Below are 18951 nucleotides of genomic sequence, written 5' to 3'. Positions count from 1 at the left end.
CACAGAAAGGACAGAATTAAAGAAACCAACTTGGGGTCCGAGCATGGAAAAGTAGCTGGCAACAGGCAAGTGGTTTGAGGAGGGTGGTAAAGATTCCAGAACTTTTGAGCGAATAATTATTGAATGCCTATAGTTGTCAAGAAATAGATGATCAATTCTGATGTGGTCTCAGAGCTGAATAAGTGGAGGTAACAGCAAGAACAGATATTAAGACACTCCAAAGAAAGGAAAGACACCGTTGGAACTCAAGTTGCAGAATGTTGAAGGCCTGACGGAGACTCTGTTAGTAGATGAGATACCAAAGTGATAGGAATTTTCAAATATGTGATTTTTTTAATCTGGCAAAGTGCTTCTCCTTATAACTCTTTACTCAATCTTTGGGCACAACTCAGACAGTACTCAACCAGTGAGGTTCACCTTCTCTCAAAGGCATAGCAAATTACACTTTCACAGTGTCTTACGCGTTTCATTTTACCATTCTTATCTTATCCATTTCTCCCCTGTACAGTTTGCTTATGATGAAATTACTAATTTCACATGAAATATTTTTTAAAATGGTCACGAAATATCTGCAGTGGTGTTTTACTACAGAGAATCCTCTATTATGCTGAAACTCGGGGCCATGTGGGTGTTGTTAATATGCAGAAGTTGAAATGTTTGTAGTAAACATTTTCCTGGATCATATAATCTGAAAACTCTAGTAGCCCACCACATCCAGCAGAGCCAGGCTATATTCTTATGATTCCACTGGAGTCATGCAATATAGCTGTTCATGGAGAATCTAAGCAAGCACCCTTCACTACCCCAATCTTTCAACTGAGACCATTTATTCTTAATTCCTCAACCTGAGACAATAGAGTTTGATATGTTTCCTCACTATAATTTTATGAAGCAATAAATGCCACCACTCCCATCTACCAGGAGGCAGCATCCACTAAAAGGTGAGGCTTGGAACCAAATTGTTTTTTTTGGAAAATCATAGGAAATATATTATTGGTACATGCAGCTCAGTTGCAGATTCGATCACATCTGAAGTTCTAAAACAGGAAGCTGTCTTACAGAACTGCGGGAGAAGGAACGGAGGCATACCAAAAGGCAGTGTCTTAATTTTTAAGTGTGTTTGGTTGAAAAGCTTTTCCTTTGCCTGGTGCTTTGCTAAGGGAGAGCTAAGACTCTCTGAGGATATGAATGAAAGCTCTGCCAAACAGAACGAGTGAAAATAAGGGCAGGGAGGGACCCCAAGGCTGGACTTATTCAAGCCTTAGGATGACTCACAGAATCAAGAGGACTAAAATAGGAAGCAGAGAACAGAACAAAAACAAAAGTTCTGGGCAAATTACAGAAACGTCTTTAGTTGTCTATGTTATGGAATTCTGGCTGATTTAAGCCTCTGTATAATCATTGTTACTGGTACATTTGATAATCAATCTCATCCTTAGCCTAGTGATAAGTATAATTCATATAGTCTATGTCCACTTAAGAATGAAGCTCAGCATTCTCTTTAAATATTGAAATGCTGGAGGTTTTGGTAAAAAGGGGAAATTGTGTTTTGTTTCATAGCAATGCTATCAACTCAAATTGAGTATAAAGTGATCACTTAGATAATTAAAATGCATTGGTGTAAGTGGATGATTTAGCAGTTAAGTTTAGCTTGGGATTTGGATTCATAATGCCTAGTTTCAAACCCTGGATTTTCAACCTCCCTATGTGACTTTGGGCAAGTTACTTATCTCTCTCATAGTTTGTTTTCCCCATATTTAAAATGAAAACAATAGTATCTGAGTTACAATGTTGCTTTTAAAATTAAATGATATAAGGTAATGAAAGTACTTAGCACATTATCTGACACATTATTAATGCTTTATAAATGTTACCTATTATTATTAGTAACTGGTTAATTTATTTCTCAGTCAATTGATTTAATAATGAATTCTAGAAAAGCACTCTAAATATTTAAGCATTAAAGTGGGCAATTGCCAAAGCTATGTGTCTGTGAAAGTGGTCTACAAGGCAACTATTAATCAACTGCAGAAGTATGTAACGCTCATAAGCAACAAGACTGTTAGTTCTTATTTCCAGCTACATAGTTCTGTGTTTTCAAAATAGTGTTCTTTGTAATTAATTAAACTCTAAATATCTAGAAGAAAAGGACAGTATCTTACATCTCCAGTACTCAGATTCAGTGTGTGACTTAAAAAGTGCTTGAAAATTCATCATGTAGAGAATAGAGAAGGTAATGAAACTACCCATCTACAGTGTCCTGCTCAGCCTACATCACTGGACCAGCATACAGCAAATCTATTAACCCATCTATGCCTAGTGTTCCATTATTGGAATGCAAAACTTGTGGGACTTACGTATATCCTACTGTTCAAGGTCATCGCCAAGGTCTGATTTTTCACACACAAAAATTTTCAACCTCTGGAATAAATGGGTTAATACTCCCTTAACTACATCTACAACTAGATGGTGGAAGACAAGTAAATGGCTTGCATCTGCCCTTTTTTCAACTTAGAAAAATGGAGGAAATCTTTCTGTACATAATGGTGACTCCGAGTACCTTTCCAATAAATATGTGAACAAACAGAGAGTATCACATGAGTTTTCTAATTCTAAGTGAGACCCTTGAAAATAATGTAACCAAATCAATCCAGGCCATATTAGGAACTTCACTTGTCAGCTCTTTCCCACTTTTTTTCTGGTGGCCTTTCCAGCTTTCCACAGCTTTATCTACTGCTGGATATAACATATACAGAAAGATTTCTTCCATGTTCTGAGTTACAAATAGGTCACGGTATATGCTGTTTACTTGTCTTGCACCATTTATTTAAAGATGATGTAATTAAAGAATATTGATGAATTTGCTGTTTGGTGATCCAGAGATGTAGGCTGGGAAGGACACTATAGATTCGGAGTTGCATTGGTTTCTCTACCTCTGATGTCATGGCCCATTTCACACTACTCATCTTTCTTGGATTCCCTGTCTAGCTCATAGTCTTCTTCATAGATTAGAAATTCAAACATAAATCTAATTTGATTAGTACCATGGATAGAACCTGGGTATTGATTCCAAGGGTACAGGTTCTCTCTAACTTGTTCCCTCTACATTCCCTGAAACATTGCTGTGAATAGACCACTTTACAAAGTTACATTGCTGATATCTCCTGAACTGTAAGGAATCTTGAGGGCCAAAGCTTCTTGACATTGCCTTTACCTGTCTGCCAATTTTGGAGTTCAAATATCAGCCATGATATAAATTAGCATCTCCCAAACATTAGACCACAAAACATAAATCCTGTGACATGCTAAAAGATGTCCTTTCATCATTATGTTTGGGAAATGCTTTTTTTCTTATTCTTGGTGAAATATATTGTATATCAGCACATTAAAGGCTCTGAGATGCTTTCCTTAGAGGAAAAAAATGTACTTGCTTAATTTTGTTTAACTTGGAATTTTGAGATTTATTTGACTTGCAAACATTTGCAAAATTATAACTCTTATGTCATATGAAGTAGTGTTTCATTGAATATAGGTTTGGAAAATACTTTTCTGGTATTGGGTCTTTGGGAATTCAGGTACCTGTAAGGAGTGACCCTTTTACCCTCAGGTTAAATATCTGTGGTTTCTGTCTCCTCTATTACTTCCTATTAATAGATTTCTGTAATTTTTCTCACCACCACCTGCTAGACTGATGAGATGGGTCATGACCCAATGGTTTTGATTTATTAGGACTTCATATTTTCTGGTTCCAGTTGCTACTCTCCCAGGAGTTCCTTTGGTTAGAAGAATACTAAATGAATAGTGGTATTCCCTGGCACAAAGATGAGCATGGAGAAGAGCACCAGGTTGCCCAGAGCCATAGAGAAGGCATATGGTTCTGCATTGAAAAGTGAATCCTTTGGAGGAGATGAATACATTCATGGCATTGATTGTGATGAAGGTTTCATAGTTGTATGCTTATATCCAACAAATCAAGTTGTATATGTTAAGCATCTATAGCTTTGTATATATCAAACATACCTCAATAAAATGATTAAAAATAAATAAATTTATCAGGGAGAAGAGTGATTTCTATGGCCATGGAACTACAGAATTGCATCCTAGAATGTGGCATGACAGAAGTCCCTTTTGGGGGGCATACATGAAAACAACGTTAGAATAATTTTGATGTGTGTTTTTAAGAAATTATTATTATTATTATTATTGTTATTATTTGGAAATCAGGGCAGCATTGTGGACAGTTCATGGAGTTCTTGAGGGGCTAGAATGAGATACTGATGTATGCCAAGTGATTATTCTGGCTCTTTCTTCCAAGCACTTTTTCAGTAATTATCCTCTACCCGCCTCAACATTTTCCCTTTAAAAGGTGGGATGACTCACTTTGAAGGCAATGAGTTCAAGTTTATAAATTGTGACTCTGAGGTCAGGACAAATGAATTCTTTGGGGATGAAACCAAGAAATATTTTCTGTAATTCAGATTTCTGAGATTGAGACCTCAAGATCAATCAAGGAATTGGATTTATTTTGAGAAATGTACCTAACATAGAGGATCAAGAAGCTTAAGAGATCTTTGTAATGATTTGCTAAACAAATAAATAAAAATAGACCTCTTCTGTCAGGCTCAAATCAGTTCTGGTTAATTTTTCAAAACCAAAAATAACTCAACAGACTGACATTTAACTTTCTGAGAAGTTAAATCCGTTTCAGTCCTTTAGGTTGGTCACATGTGGGTGAGCCTTAAGCAAATGCGCGTCTGGGCTTTATAAAAAATGGTTCATTGTGTTTGCATAGTTTCTGACTAATTTAAACCAGTCCTGCTTTACCCAAATGTTTTCTCATCAGTTTAAATTAATTCAGGTTCATCCAGGTCTACTTAAATGTATCAAAACTACATGAACCATATAAATCAATTTTCTTTGGTTCAGATTGTTTCTGAAACTTCAGGATGAACTTAAAACTTTTTGACTAGTTTTAGATTTCTATGTAGATAACACTGCTTCTAACTGAGTAAAACCTGTTGTAACTAGGACTGATTCTATTCAAATTGAATCAGATTCATTTAAAGGACTTTGCCTGATTTATGGCAGAATTAAAGGAGAACGTCCTTAACTAGAAGGGCAGCCTGATGATCTGTTTAAACAAATGCTATTCGGTACCCTGGGAAGATAAAAAGTAAAATAGGAAGACACTCAACTGGGCTTTCAGAAATAGATGGGGAAGATAAAAAAGATGAATTCAGATGGCCGTAAGAATAAACAGAAAATAAAACAGAAACAAACTGTCTGAAGAAAAATGGTGAGAGAATCTAGCGTCTGCTAAACAAAGGTGGCATGGCAGGATTGCTTCACAGGAAAGAGACACATCAGAGACAAGGTAAGAAAATAAGAGAAGGCCAAGACATTCAATAATATTATTTAAGATGACGAGAGTAGAAGTCAACAAATCATACTATTATATTAATTATAGTATATTATATTAATTATATTATGTTATACTAATTATCTCCCAAAAATATTTCCAAAATACAGAAATCAATTAACAGGAGTGACTTGAAGTCTTGTTTTAAACAAGAGCAGACAGAGTAAAGGGAAAGAGAAGCAGAAAAGGGGTAAATTGCAAACATTCAGGATCCACATTAATGTATAAGTATGGTTAAATCACAACTGAATATCAGAATTTATAATACAAACGTCATTTAAATATCAGAGGCTATTGATACATCCTAAAGGATTATTAGATATAAAAGAGTGGGTACACGGTTGGGGTATGAAAAAAGAAAAATTAAAAATGTTTTACTTTTTAAAAATACCAAGTTAATAACTTTCACTGTTCTTTAGAAGAATTGCAGACAGAATTTAAGTTCAATGACTTTGATGACGGTATTTGGAATACATGTATAGCACGAGTCAACTTAAATGGGGAGCTAAAATTTTAACTATAAGAGGAGATATTTCTAAAAAATTTATAAAGTGTATAATTGTGTACAAATGAAAGAACAAAACTATGGGAAGAGAATAAATGGGTGAGTGGAGTGTGTATTAAAATTATAATGATGGACAACTAGAACTCTTGGGCATTATATGTAAAGAGAACTCAAGAAGACTCTTATTAAAGGTGGAGAGAAGAAGGCCGACTTGCTGCAGATCTAGGACTCAAGAAACAATAGAATAGCGAGGTGCCTGCGGTGTTCTTTGTTGTTGTTGTTGTTGTTGTTGTTTGGTTTGTTTTCTTGAGACGGTCTTGCTCTGTCGCCCAGAGTGGAGTGCAGTGGTGAGATCTCGGCTCAACTGCAAGCTCCGCCTCCCGGTTCACGCCTCCCGAGTAGCTGGGACTACAGACGCCCGCCACCATGCCTGGCTCATTTTTTGTATTTTTAGTAGAGACGAGATTTCACCATGTTAGCCAGGATGGTCTCGATCTCCTGACCTCGTGATCTGCCGGCCTTGGCCTCCCAAAGTGCTGGGATTACAGGCATGAGCCACGGCGCCTGGCCTGTTTGTTTTCAAACCTAGACTTGGAGCTGAAGAAGCTGACAATCCAGAGGTGCCAACAGGCTCAAAAAAGTAACAGACAAAAAAAAAAAAAAAGCCCCAACAAAAGCTTGCCCTTCAGTCAATCACCACGAAAGAGGTAGCCTACGGAGACAGAAAACTCTTAGAAAATAACTGCTCTACTCAGGCCAAACACCACAGCGAAAACTATAATCCCATTGGCACCCACACCAGCCTGAGTGGAGAGCCTATTTTTTGTCTCTAATGAGGCTGCAATGAGGCAACCATGTCTTGTCACCAGGCGGCTGACAGAAAAGGTGGAGGAAGGAATGAGGATTTCATTCCCACTGGATGTGACTGAGTATCCCTCATCAACGCATTTCTCCTTTCTTTACCCTATGTGTGAATAATAGGGTAAAGTGCCTGGCATATAGTAGGCACTATTTACATGCTTATTTTTAACTCTTATGCAAGTAAATGTTAGAAGAGCGTCTGATGTACTAGGCACTCAAGGTATCCTTGTTTATATCCCTAAGTGTGAGTAATACTATATTAGATAAAGCCCAGCCTATACACATTGCTCAACTCAATCTTCTTTTCCTTACCTATGGATCCGTAATGTTCTAGAATAGGGCCTGACATAAATTATGTGCTCAGCACATGCTCATTTCTTGTCCCTCTCTATGAGTATTGGTATATGAAAATAATACCTAGGATAGACTACATACTCCTTGTGTGCTCAATTGCAGTCAATAATATTATAATATTATATATAATATAATAATATATAACATATATAATATATAATATAATATTATAATATTATAGTAGACTAATACCAGACATACAGAGGTTCAGTATGAAAGGTGGGACTATTTCCTACCTTCATGGGTAGGTAAGTTTGTATTAGGATAGTGCCTACTATGTATTAGATGCTCAAAAAATCTTGTGTCTTTCACTACATGTGGGTAAGGTTGTGCTAGAATAGTATCTCACACATACTAGGCTGTCCATGCATGCTTACTTAAGTCCCCCATATGTGATTATTTTAGCTCATACTTTTTTTTTTTTTTTTTGAGACCAAGTCTTGCTCTTGTCCCCCAGGCTGGAGTGCAATGGTGAGAACTCGGCTCACCGCAACCTCCACCTTCCGAGTTCAAATGATTCTCCTGCCTCAGTCTCCCGAGCAGCTGGGATTACAGGCATCTGCTACCACGCCCGGCTAATTTTTGTATTTTTAGTAGAGATGGGGTTTCACCACATTGGACAGGCTGGTCTGGAACTCCTGAACTCAGGTGATCCACCCGCCTTGGCCTCCCAAAGTGCTGGGATTACAGGCGTGAGCCACTGTGCCCGGCCTTTAGCTCATACTTTGGCCTATACTAGATGGTCTATTCAGGCTTGTTTCCTTTCCTTGTGTGTGGATGTGTTGCAATTGAATAGTATCAGTTATATATTATGGGTTAATGCATGTATGCCTCCTCTTCCCTATGTATGCATGCTTCCTGCTCCCTAATGTTATACAGATTAGTGCTTGGCATGTACTTGAAGTTTAATGCATCCCTGTTTCCTTACCTCATGTGTGAGTAAAGTTGTAGTAGATCAGTGCCTGGGATATACAGGGTGCTTCATAAATACTGGTTTTCTTCTCTTGTATGTCAATAAGTCTGTACTGGAATAGAATCTAGTATACACTGAATTTTCAATACATACTTCCATCCTTTCACTTATGTATCAGTAATGATGTACTAGAATATTGCCTGGCATATCACTGCTCCATACAGGCTTGTAGTTTACTGTATGTTATTCTAGAATTGTATCTTACATACAGGTTTCCAATCAATGGATGTTTGCTTCTTTCCCCTAGGTGTGAGTAGGTTATGATAGAGTAAAACCTGAAATACACTAAACACTCAATGCGTGCTCAATTCCTTTCCTAATGTGAGAATAAAGTTGTACTAAAATAGACCTTGCAATACATTTGTTATTTAAGTCCAATTTCTTCCTTTACATGATATGTGAGTAGTTTATAATGATATTGTGTGCTGCAAGCATGCTCATTTTCTTCATTTAGATGTGAGTAAAAATGCTCAAGAAAATTTCCATGCACATATTTTGTACTCTATATGTGCCCTTTTTATTCTCACACAGGTGAGTAAGGTTGTACAAAATTATTATCTTATATATGCAATGTTCATTAATGAATGCTTGCTTCCTGTTCCCAGTGTATAATGTTGTACCTGTCATGTTCTAAGTGTACAATGCAGTAATCTTCTCTTCTTCTTATGTGAGCAAAATCCTATTAGAATAGTGCCTGGATTAACCTAGGTGTGAAATGCATGCATTCATTTTTCAGTCCATGTAAGAGTAAAGTTGTACCAGAAACCTGGCTGGCATTTAACGAGTGATTGTTTCTTCTTTTTCTAATATTGCATTAAGACAGTGCTTGACAACACCAGATGCTCCATGCATGCCTGTTTTCTTCTCCTATGAGTAAGCACATTGTACTAGAAGATTGCCTGACAAACATTAGGCACTTAACACATACTTTTATTATTCCACTGACTTATGAGTGTTGTACTAGAAAAGTACCTGGAATATACCCCACACTTAATACATATTCATTCCCTTTTCCTAGATAACAGCAAATATTAACTAGACTAATACTTGGCATATAGGAGGTAGTATTTGCAGTCCTGTTCCTTTCCACCATGTGTGGATAAAGTTATACTAGAAGAGACCCTTGGATATACTGGTGGTTCAATGCATAACTGCTTCCTTCCCATTGTATGTGAGTAATGTTGCAAGGATAATATCTGGTCTATACAAAGCATTTTAAACATGCTTATTTCTCCTTTTCTGTAAGAACTGTACTAGAATAATTCATGGTTTGTACTAGTTGCTTCATCGTGCTCATTTCCTTTCCACATGTGTGAGTAAAGTTGTCAGGTATGTTTGCTTCCTCCCCACTATGTGTTGTGAGGAAAAGCACACTAAACTAGAATGTACCTCACAGCAGTTCCAACCATACTTGTTTCGTTTTCCATATATGTGTATAAGTTTGTATTAGAATAGTATGCGGCATACCCTAGGTGATCAAAGTATTTATGCTTCCTCCCCCTACATGTGAGTAAGTTGGTATTGGTGTAGCACCTGGCATAGGTACTTAACGTATGCTGGTTCCCTTTCTCAGTCACATTGTCCTAAAATTGTTTTTGACCAAACACTTGGTGCTCAATTCAATCTTATTTCCTTCCCCTATGGGTGAGTAGCATTGTTCTAGAATAGAACCTGTCATACACTAGGTACTCAATGCAAGTGTTTCTTTTCCCTATGTGTGAGTGCTATTGTACTAAAACAGTACTTGGCATATACTGTGTTCTCTATGCAGGGTACTCAGTACTGGGTTGGGGGGCCCTGTACTAGATGATCAAAGCATGCTCATTTCTTCCACCTGTATATGAATAACTGTTCAAGTCTAGTGCCTGGCGTATTCAAGATACTTAATGCAATCTTGTTCTCCTACCCTTCTGTATGAATAATGTTTTACTAAAATAGAATTTGACATATAATAGGCATTCAATGCATGCTAGTTTTTTCCCCTGGAGTTATGTTTTGCTAGAATACTTTCTAGCATACATTAGGTGCTTCATGTTTCCTTTCCCCTATCTTCAGTAAGTTTATGCTAAAATAAGGCCTCGTATACCAAAAGCCCTTAGTGCATTGTTTAGAGATTAGATTGTATATTGTATATGTTGAACCATGCTTGCGGTAAGTTCCACTTGGTCATCCTAGTGTTTTACTGAGGACTTTTGCATCTGTGTTTATCAGGGGTATTGGTCTGGGCTTTGTTTCCTACTGTTGTCTTTAGAAACAGGGTCTCATTTTGCCACTCAGGCTGGGGTGCAGTGGCCAATCATAGCTCACTGCAGCCTCAATCTCCTGGACTCCAGTGATCTTCCCACCTCAGGTTCCTGAATAACTGGAATTACAGACACATGCCACCATAGTCCAGCTGATTTTTTAATTTTTATTTTTTGTAAAACCAGGGTCTCATTATGTTGTCCAGGCTGGTCTTAAACTCCTGGGCTCAAGTGATCTTCCTGCCTCATCTTCCCAAAGTGCTGGGATTACAGGTATGAGCCACCACATCTGGCCTGGTTTTCCTTTCTTACGGTGTCCTTTTCTGGTGTTGGTATCAGAGTGATGCTGGCCTCATAAAATGTATTTGAAAGTATTTCTTCTTTTTCTCTTTCCTGGAAGAGTCTAAAAGGATTGGTATTCTTTGAATGTTTGGTGGCATTCAGCCGTATAGAAGACCATTAAAGCCATTATAGTTTTAGTTACGGCTTCAATTTCTTTATTTGTTACTGTTCTTTTAAGGCTTTCTGTTTATTTTTGATTCAGTTTTGACAGGTTGAATGCTTTAGGAATTTATCAATTTCTTCAGATTATCCAATTTGTTCATGTATAACTATTCATAATAGTCCCTTATAACTGTTCGTAATAGTCTTTTATAATGGTCCTTTTTACTTGTGAGACATCTGTAGTCATGTAAATCTCTTTCATTTCTGATTTTATTAAGTCCTCTCCTTTTTCTCAGTCTAGGTAAGAGTTTGTCAATTTTCTTTATCTTTTCCAGAAACGACTTCATTTTATTGTCTTTTTTCTATTTCTTTTTATACTTTATTGTATTTGTTTCTTCTATAATCTTTATTATTTTCTTTCTTCTGCTAACTTTGGGCTTAGTTTGTTTCTCTTTTTCTAGTTTCCTGAGATGTAAAGTTTATTTATTTGAGATCTCTCTGCTTTTTGAATATAGGCATTTATCACTATAACCTTCCCTCTTAGTACTGCTTTTGCTGTATCTCATAAGCTTGGTATGTTGTGTGTTCATTTTTATTTGTCTCAAGATATTTTTTAAATTTCTTTTTGATTTCCTTTTTGACCCAATGGATGATTAAGAGTGTGTTGTTTTCCATGGTATATGTGTATATACACCACATTTTCTCATTTTCTTTCTCTTTTTTCTTGAGCCAGAGTCTCACTCTGTCACCCAGACTGGAGTACAGTGGCATGATCTCGGCTCACTGCAACATCCATCTCCCAGGTTTAAGCGATTCTCCTGCCTCAGCCTCCCGAGTAGCTGGGATTACAGGCGCCTGCCACCACGCCTGGCTAATTTTTGTATTTTTAGTAGAGACAGGGTTTCACCATGTTGGCCAGGCTGGTCTCGAACTCCTGACCTCAGGTGATCCACCTGCCTCAGTCTCCCAAAGTGTTGGGATTAGAGGCATAAGCCACTGCGCCCAGCCCACCACATTTTCTTTATCCATTTGTGGGTTGATGGACCATTTTTTTTTTTTTTTTTTTTTTTTGCAATTGTGAATTGTGCTGTTATAAACATGTGTGTGCAAGTGTCTTTTTCATATAATGACTCATTTTCCTCTGGGTAGATACCCAGTAGTGGGATTCCAGATCAAATGGTAGCTCTACTTTTAATCCTTTAAGGAGTGTTCATACTGTTTTCCATAGTGGTTGTACTAGTTTACATTCCCAGCAGAGGAGTAAAAGTGTTCCCTTTTTACCACATCCATGCCAACATCTTTTTTTTTTTTTAATTTTAAAATTATGACCATTCTTGCATGTGTAAGGTGGTATTGCATTGTGGTTTTGATTTGAATTTCCCTGATAATTAGACATGTTGAAAAAGGAATAATGGAATTCACAGCAACCTGGATGGAGTTGGAGACTATTATTTTAAGTGAAGTAACTCAGGAATGAAAAACTAAACATTGTATGTTCTCACTTATAAGTGGGAGCTAAGCTATGAGGACACAAAGGCATAAGAATGATATGATGGACTCTGGGGTCTCAGGGGGAAGGCTGGGAGGAGGATGAGGGATAAAAGACTACACATTTGAGGCCAGGTGCAGTGGCTCACGCCTGTAATCCCAGCACTTTGGGAGGCTGAGGCGGGTGGATCACGAGGTCAGGAGATGGAGACCATCCTGGCTAACATGGTAAGACTCCGTCTCTACTAAAAATACAAAAAATTAGCCTGGCATGGTGGCAAGTGCCTGTAGTCCCAGCTACTCGGGAAGCTGAGGCAGGAAAATGGTGTGAACCCGGGAGGCGGAGCTTGCAGTGAGCTGAGATGTGCCACTACACTCCAGCCTGGGTGACAGAGCAAGACTCCCTCTTAGGGGGAAAAAAAAAAGACTACACATTTGGTACAGCATACACTGCTCAGGTAATGTGTGCACCAAAATCTTGGAGATCACCACTAAAGAATTTATCCATGTAACCAAACACCACCTGTTCCCCCAAAACTATTAAAATAATAATAATACAAATAATTTAAAAAGAGTATGTTATTCAATTTCATGTATTTGTGAATTTTCCCATTTTCTTATTATTATTGATTCTAGTTTCACTTCACTGTGGCTATAAAAGATACTTGGAATGATTTTAATCTTCTTAAATTTATTAAGACTTGTTTTGTGACATATTACGTAACGTATCCTGGAGAATGTTCTTTGTGCACTTGAGAACAATGTGTATTTTTCTGCTGTTGGGTGGAAAGTTCTGTATAGGTTTGTTAGGTCCTTTTAGTCCATAGTGTTGTTCAATTCAGATGTGCGGTTTTCTTTTTTTAGTTGGTTTTCAGTCTAATGCTCTATCCATTACTGAAAGTGCATTATTTTAGTCTTTTATGATTGTTGAATGGCTGTCAATGTCTCATTTGATATCTATGAATATTTGCTTTAAATCTTTAGATGCTGTAATGTAGGGTATGTATATTTTTATGATTGTTACATTTTCCTGTTAACTTGACTCTTTTATCATTATTGGATAACCTTCTTTGTCTCTAGACTTGGCATATGCTAAACTTTAAATGCATACTCATATCTTTTATTGTATGTCAGAAATGTTAGTGCATGGCATTTATTAGTTGCTCAATGAATCTTCATTTTCTCCTCCTATAAGTGAGAAAGTCTCTACTTGAACAATATCTGGTATTGTAGGCACTCAATGCCTGCTTGCTTCCTTCCCCCAAGAGTGACCAAGATTGTGCTAAAATAGAACCTGACTTAAATGAAGCACACAATGTATGCTTGCTTCCTTCCTGATAGGGATTTGTGAAGTTATACTGCAACAATAGCTGGCATAAATTCAGCTCTAAATGCATGCTCATTTTCTTTCTCTACATGTACATATTTGACAGTAAACAAGTGCCTGACATATGTAAGTGCTGGTTGCACCCTGATTTCTTCTCCTAAGAGTGAGTCATTCTGTACTAGAGTGGTGCCTGGCATGCACTAGGTAATAAATGCATGCTTGCTTGCTTCTTTCACCTATGTATGGATAACATTATTCTAAAATAACACCTGACATATATTAAGTGCTTAGTTGTAATCTTTTCTTTCCCCTTATATGTTAGTAGGTTTGTACTAGCATGGTATCTGGCATATCCATGTTGTTTGTTTGCACTTATATATGAATAATGTGCTGGAATCATGCCTGATGTATGTTAGGTACTCAACTCATCCTTGCTTTTCTCTGATACATGTTTTTAATGTTGTGTTCAAATAATACCTGAAATATATAAAACTTCAACGTATGTGTGTTTCTTTTCCCCTATGTGTAGTGATGTCAGAATAGGAATTGTGCCAGACATATTTTAGGAGCTCAAAGAGCATTCATTTTCTTCTCCCTATGTGTAAGTAATGCATTAGAGTAGTGCTTGCCATATGCTAGTGCTGCATGCATCCTGGTTTCCTTCCCTTATGTTTTAGCAAAGCCGTAACTACAATAGTGCCTGGCACATCACAGAAGCTCAATACACGCTTGTTTCTTTCTCTTACTTGTGAGTAATGTTGTAGTAAAATAGGTCTCGGCATATAATATGTGCTGCAAGCAGGCTTGTTTCTTTCCCTTAAATGTGATTGTGGGTGTACTATAAAATTGCCTTGCATATGGTAGATGTGCCATGCACGCTCATTTGCTTCCCCTTATGTGAGAGCAATTTTGTATCAGTCTTAGTAGAGGACCTGACATATACTTAGTGCATGCTTGCTTCCTTTCATTTATGTGTGTGTGATGTTGTGCTCAAAGATTGCCTGTCATACAAAGTATTTGCATTCTTGGAGTAATGTATTAAAATAGTGCCTGGCATACCCTAGTTGTCCCATGCATGCCTGCTCATATCTGTCCCCTATATGTGAGTATGCTTGTATTAAAATATTGCCTAGCTTATACAAGGTGCATAATGAATTCTTGTTTTCTTTTCTCTGTATAAATAACGTTGTTTCAGACATATACTGGGCATTCCTATGAAATATGTCTCATTATCTTTATGTAATAATGTGCTAGAATAATGCTTGACCTCTCCTAGGTGCTCAGTGTATGCTTGTGTTCTTTAGTCTGTATAAGATTGAAGTGGTACTAGAATACTGCGTGGCCTACACAGAACATTGATGCATGCTTGCTTGTTTTTATACTTTGTAGGTAATGTATTGGAATAATGCTTGGCAATACTAGGTGTAAACAAGTGTGCACAAAGCAACGAACATGTTTCAGGAACTATTTTAGCACATACACATAACAGAAGGGAATCAGGCATGCATTAATTTCTTATTGTATGTCCCTATTATTCTATTACAACCGTATTAACATAAGAGAGAGAAAGAGTGAAGCGTGAGTAAAGTGCCTAGTGCATGGCAGAAGCTATTCTTTTACAGCCTTACTCTTGTGTAGTAGGAATCACATAGCCATGCATCGACAGACTTGTAAAACTCCAGTCACTGTTTTCATAAAATCTTCCTCACACATAGTGCAAATAAATGATAATGAATTGAGTGTGAGGCAGTGTTGCAGTACAATATTACTCACACATTAAGAAAGACAACAAAGGGCTTTGAACATCCAGGATATGCCAAACACTATTCTAGTACAACGTTACTTCCACTAAAAGAAAAACAAATGAGCATATCTTAAGTTCCTAGAATATGCAAGGTACTATTTTTGTATAAGGTGTGTATAATATTCACTCATGGGGAGAAGAAAACATTCATGCAATGAGCATCCAGTATGTGCTAAGTACTATTCTCATATCCTTACTCTCACATCAAGATTGGGAATGAATATACATTAAGTATATGTCAGCTACAGTTTCTGTAAAACAATACTAACAAGTCAATTGAAGAATACAGATATTCATTGAGCTCTTGTATTTTTCACTATAATAGTATAAACTCTTTCATACACAGGAGAAGGAATAGGCATGTGTGTTCAAGGCATCCTTGTAAAATTTCTTCCCTATGTGTGAATAATGTTGTATTTAAAAAGTTGAGGGCCAGGCATGGTGGCTCATGCCTGTAATCCCAACACTTTAAGGGGTCAAGGCAGGAGGATTGCTTGAACCCAGGAGTTCAAGACCTGCCTGGGCAACATAGTGAGACCCTGTCTCTGCATAAAGTAAAAATTTTAAAAATTATCCAAGTGTCATGGTGTATGCCTGTAGTCTCAGCACTTAGAAGGCTGGAGCGGGAGGAATTCTTGAACCCAGGAGGTCAAAGTTGCAATGAGCTGTGATCATGCCATTGCACTCCAGCTTGAGCAACAGGGTGAGATGCTGTCTCAAAAAATAAATTAATAAAATACAATAATTAAAAAGGGGAAAAATATAATAGGCACTTAAAGAATATTTGTTTGCTACTCTATGCGTGGGTAGGGTTTTTCTGGAATAGTGATTGTCATAATATTAGATGCTTCATGCATACTCATTTCCTTCTCCCATGTATGAATATTTGTGTGCTAGTATCGTATCTAGTGTGTATCAGTGCTCAGTGCATGCTTAGTAATTTTCTTCTCGATGTGAGAAATATTATACTAGAATATTGCCTGATAATACTAATTACTTCATGAGGGTCCCTTCCTTTCCCTATTAGTGAGTAATCTTGTGCTACTATAGTCTCTGGCATCTAGTAGGCACTCAGGGTATGTTTACTACCTTACCTCTGTATGTTTTAGTAATGTCCTAGAAGATTTCCTAGCTTATAGTAGATGATAAAGGGAACTTTTCTTCCTTCCCTTGTGTATGAGTAATGTTATCTACAGTAGCACCTGGTGTATAATATGTAGTCAATGTATGCTCATGTTATGCCCAAACCGTTTATTCCCCGAAGAAGACCACCAGAGTCCGGAGTCAAAGCCAAGCGGCAAGGATCTTTAATGCAAGTTCGAACTTGGTCCCTCCATTCTACAACATACAAGAGGGCCCCGAAAAATGCGTGTGCTCGCTTTTGATAGCCTGATGAAAACAGGATATGTAAGGTTACAAGGGAATTCTTACAGCATTAGAATTAAGTTATACTTTTAGCAGCTTTCTTATTGGTTCCTGCGCTTTTACAAACGGTTGTAACCTTATCGGAGATTCTCCAGGTGTTGTTTTTCTTTGAGATATATGGAGGAATGTGTTTGTGTCGGGCCCAGGAAGTGGAGGCATGTGGGGGGATGTGATGTGTCGGGCTCAAGGCTGTGGTATAGGGAGGAATGTGTTCTTTCACCCATTTCTTTAGAAGTAGTGTCATAAAAATTGTCCCAAATATGGAAGCTCAATGCCTGCCCCATCTGTGAGTAATGCTGTGTTAGAACAATACCTAATATATGCTAGGTGCTCAATTCATGCTCATTTTTTTTTCACTTATGTGTGATTTATGTTTTAAGGCTATACTACACTAGCATATACTAGGTGCTCAATGAATGCTTGTTTATTTTCTTCTATGTGTAAGTAATGTACTAGAATTTATGTTAGGCAATCAATTCATGTTTTTCCTTCTTTCTCTATGTGAGTAATGCACTGGAGTTGTTTCTGACATATGCAAGTTGATCAATGCATGCTTACCTAATGTTTCTTTAGTGTATGTTTAGTTATGTTTCTTTAGTGTTTATTTAGTGTATGAGTGATATTGCTCTGATTTTTCACATGCTTTAGAAGTGTTGACAAAGGGAAAATCTACTACCAAAATATGCACAGAGATTTGAGACAGCTATAGGCAAATCATATCATCAGATAGATGTCTAATGTGTTGGAGTATGAGCTTTGACAGAACTTTGAAGTTGGATAGAATTTACATTGTTGAATGAAGAATTTACATTGAAAATGAAGAATTATCCAGGTGGGAAACCATAAGCGTATGAAAAAATTGAATTGGAGTATGGTAAGGATCACTGAATGTTGAGTGTGGAAACCCAATGTCAAGATTTTGTTCTGTTGCTACGTAATACTGAAGATATGGTATTACCTCCCCAGTTGTCAATACTCTTACTTTTCTGTAACCCAAATACCTCAGGGTGTCTAGGGCTTGTGGATGTAAATGAAGTCACATTAGTATACACAATTACTTTTTGTGTTATTGTTGTTCTTTGTCCTTGCCTGCTCATTTAGAATCCTTACTTTATAAAATGAATCTACTCAATTCTTTCTGAAAGTTCATAGGAATACCTCTTTAAGGACTAGTGTGTGTGTTCTGTGATCTCTCACATCAGTTCATATTCCTTTCCAGACCCTCCCCTCCCTGCCCATTACATGGATTCTTCCAGGTGAACAGTGCTCAGTGCACACATGTACACACACACACAACTCTATCAACACATGTAATTGTGGTAAGAATAGATAGCAGGAGATATGCCCTTGTATATTTTTAAGTGGACAGTATTTTTAACTCTAGCACAATGTTGTACAGCATATTTCTAGAACGTATTAATCTTGCATTACTGAAACTTTATACTTATTGCTGGCCTAGTACACTTTTAAGTAGTCTCTTCCATGTGAGAGTCAAATTGAATTCTTCACAGAAATGGTGACCTTGAGTGTGAGTCTCTTCCCTCAGGTACTGCATCAAACTGCTTTCTAGCATGCTTGGTTCTTAAAGAGACAGATAAGGTAAAATCAAAAAATAATTTAAGTATAGTCTTTGTGATTGGCAAAGAGAAAAATCAATCCTGTGGTTAAAAGCTCTCTCATTGGAATGAGGTTGATGATCATTCATTCAAAATGTAATAAATAAAGAATGGAATTTATACAACATAAGCCAGAGACCAGGAATTTAGTAATGAATGACATCTGCACTATTTCTGCCTTTATGGATAATTACAGATCAGTGAAGGTAACAGATATTTAAATAAACAAACATAATTCAATATATTATCTTTTCTGAAGATAGCAGTGTGGTGAGGCTTTTTCAGAAATGTTTCAGTTAAAATATTAGGAAGAAGCTAAAGAATAATAAGCTAGTATAATAATAATAAGTATAGTATAGATGTGAGCACATGGGCACAGAGTGTGGAATAATGGAATAATAGACATGAACTTTGGAAGGGTGGTGGGGGGGTGAAGAATGAGAAATTACTTAATGGGTACAATGTATATTATTCAGGTGATGGTTACACTAA

Source organism: Rhinopithecus roxellana, chromosome 17 (assembly GCF_007565055.1).
Source record: "Rhinopithecus roxellana isolate Shanxi Qingling chromosome 17, ASM756505v1, whole genome shotgun sequence".
In the NCBI taxonomy this organism is placed as follows: domain Eukaryota; kingdom Metazoa; phylum Chordata; class Mammalia; order Primates; family Cercopithecidae; genus Rhinopithecus; species Rhinopithecus roxellana.
This window is presented reverse-complemented; position numbering follows the sequence as displayed.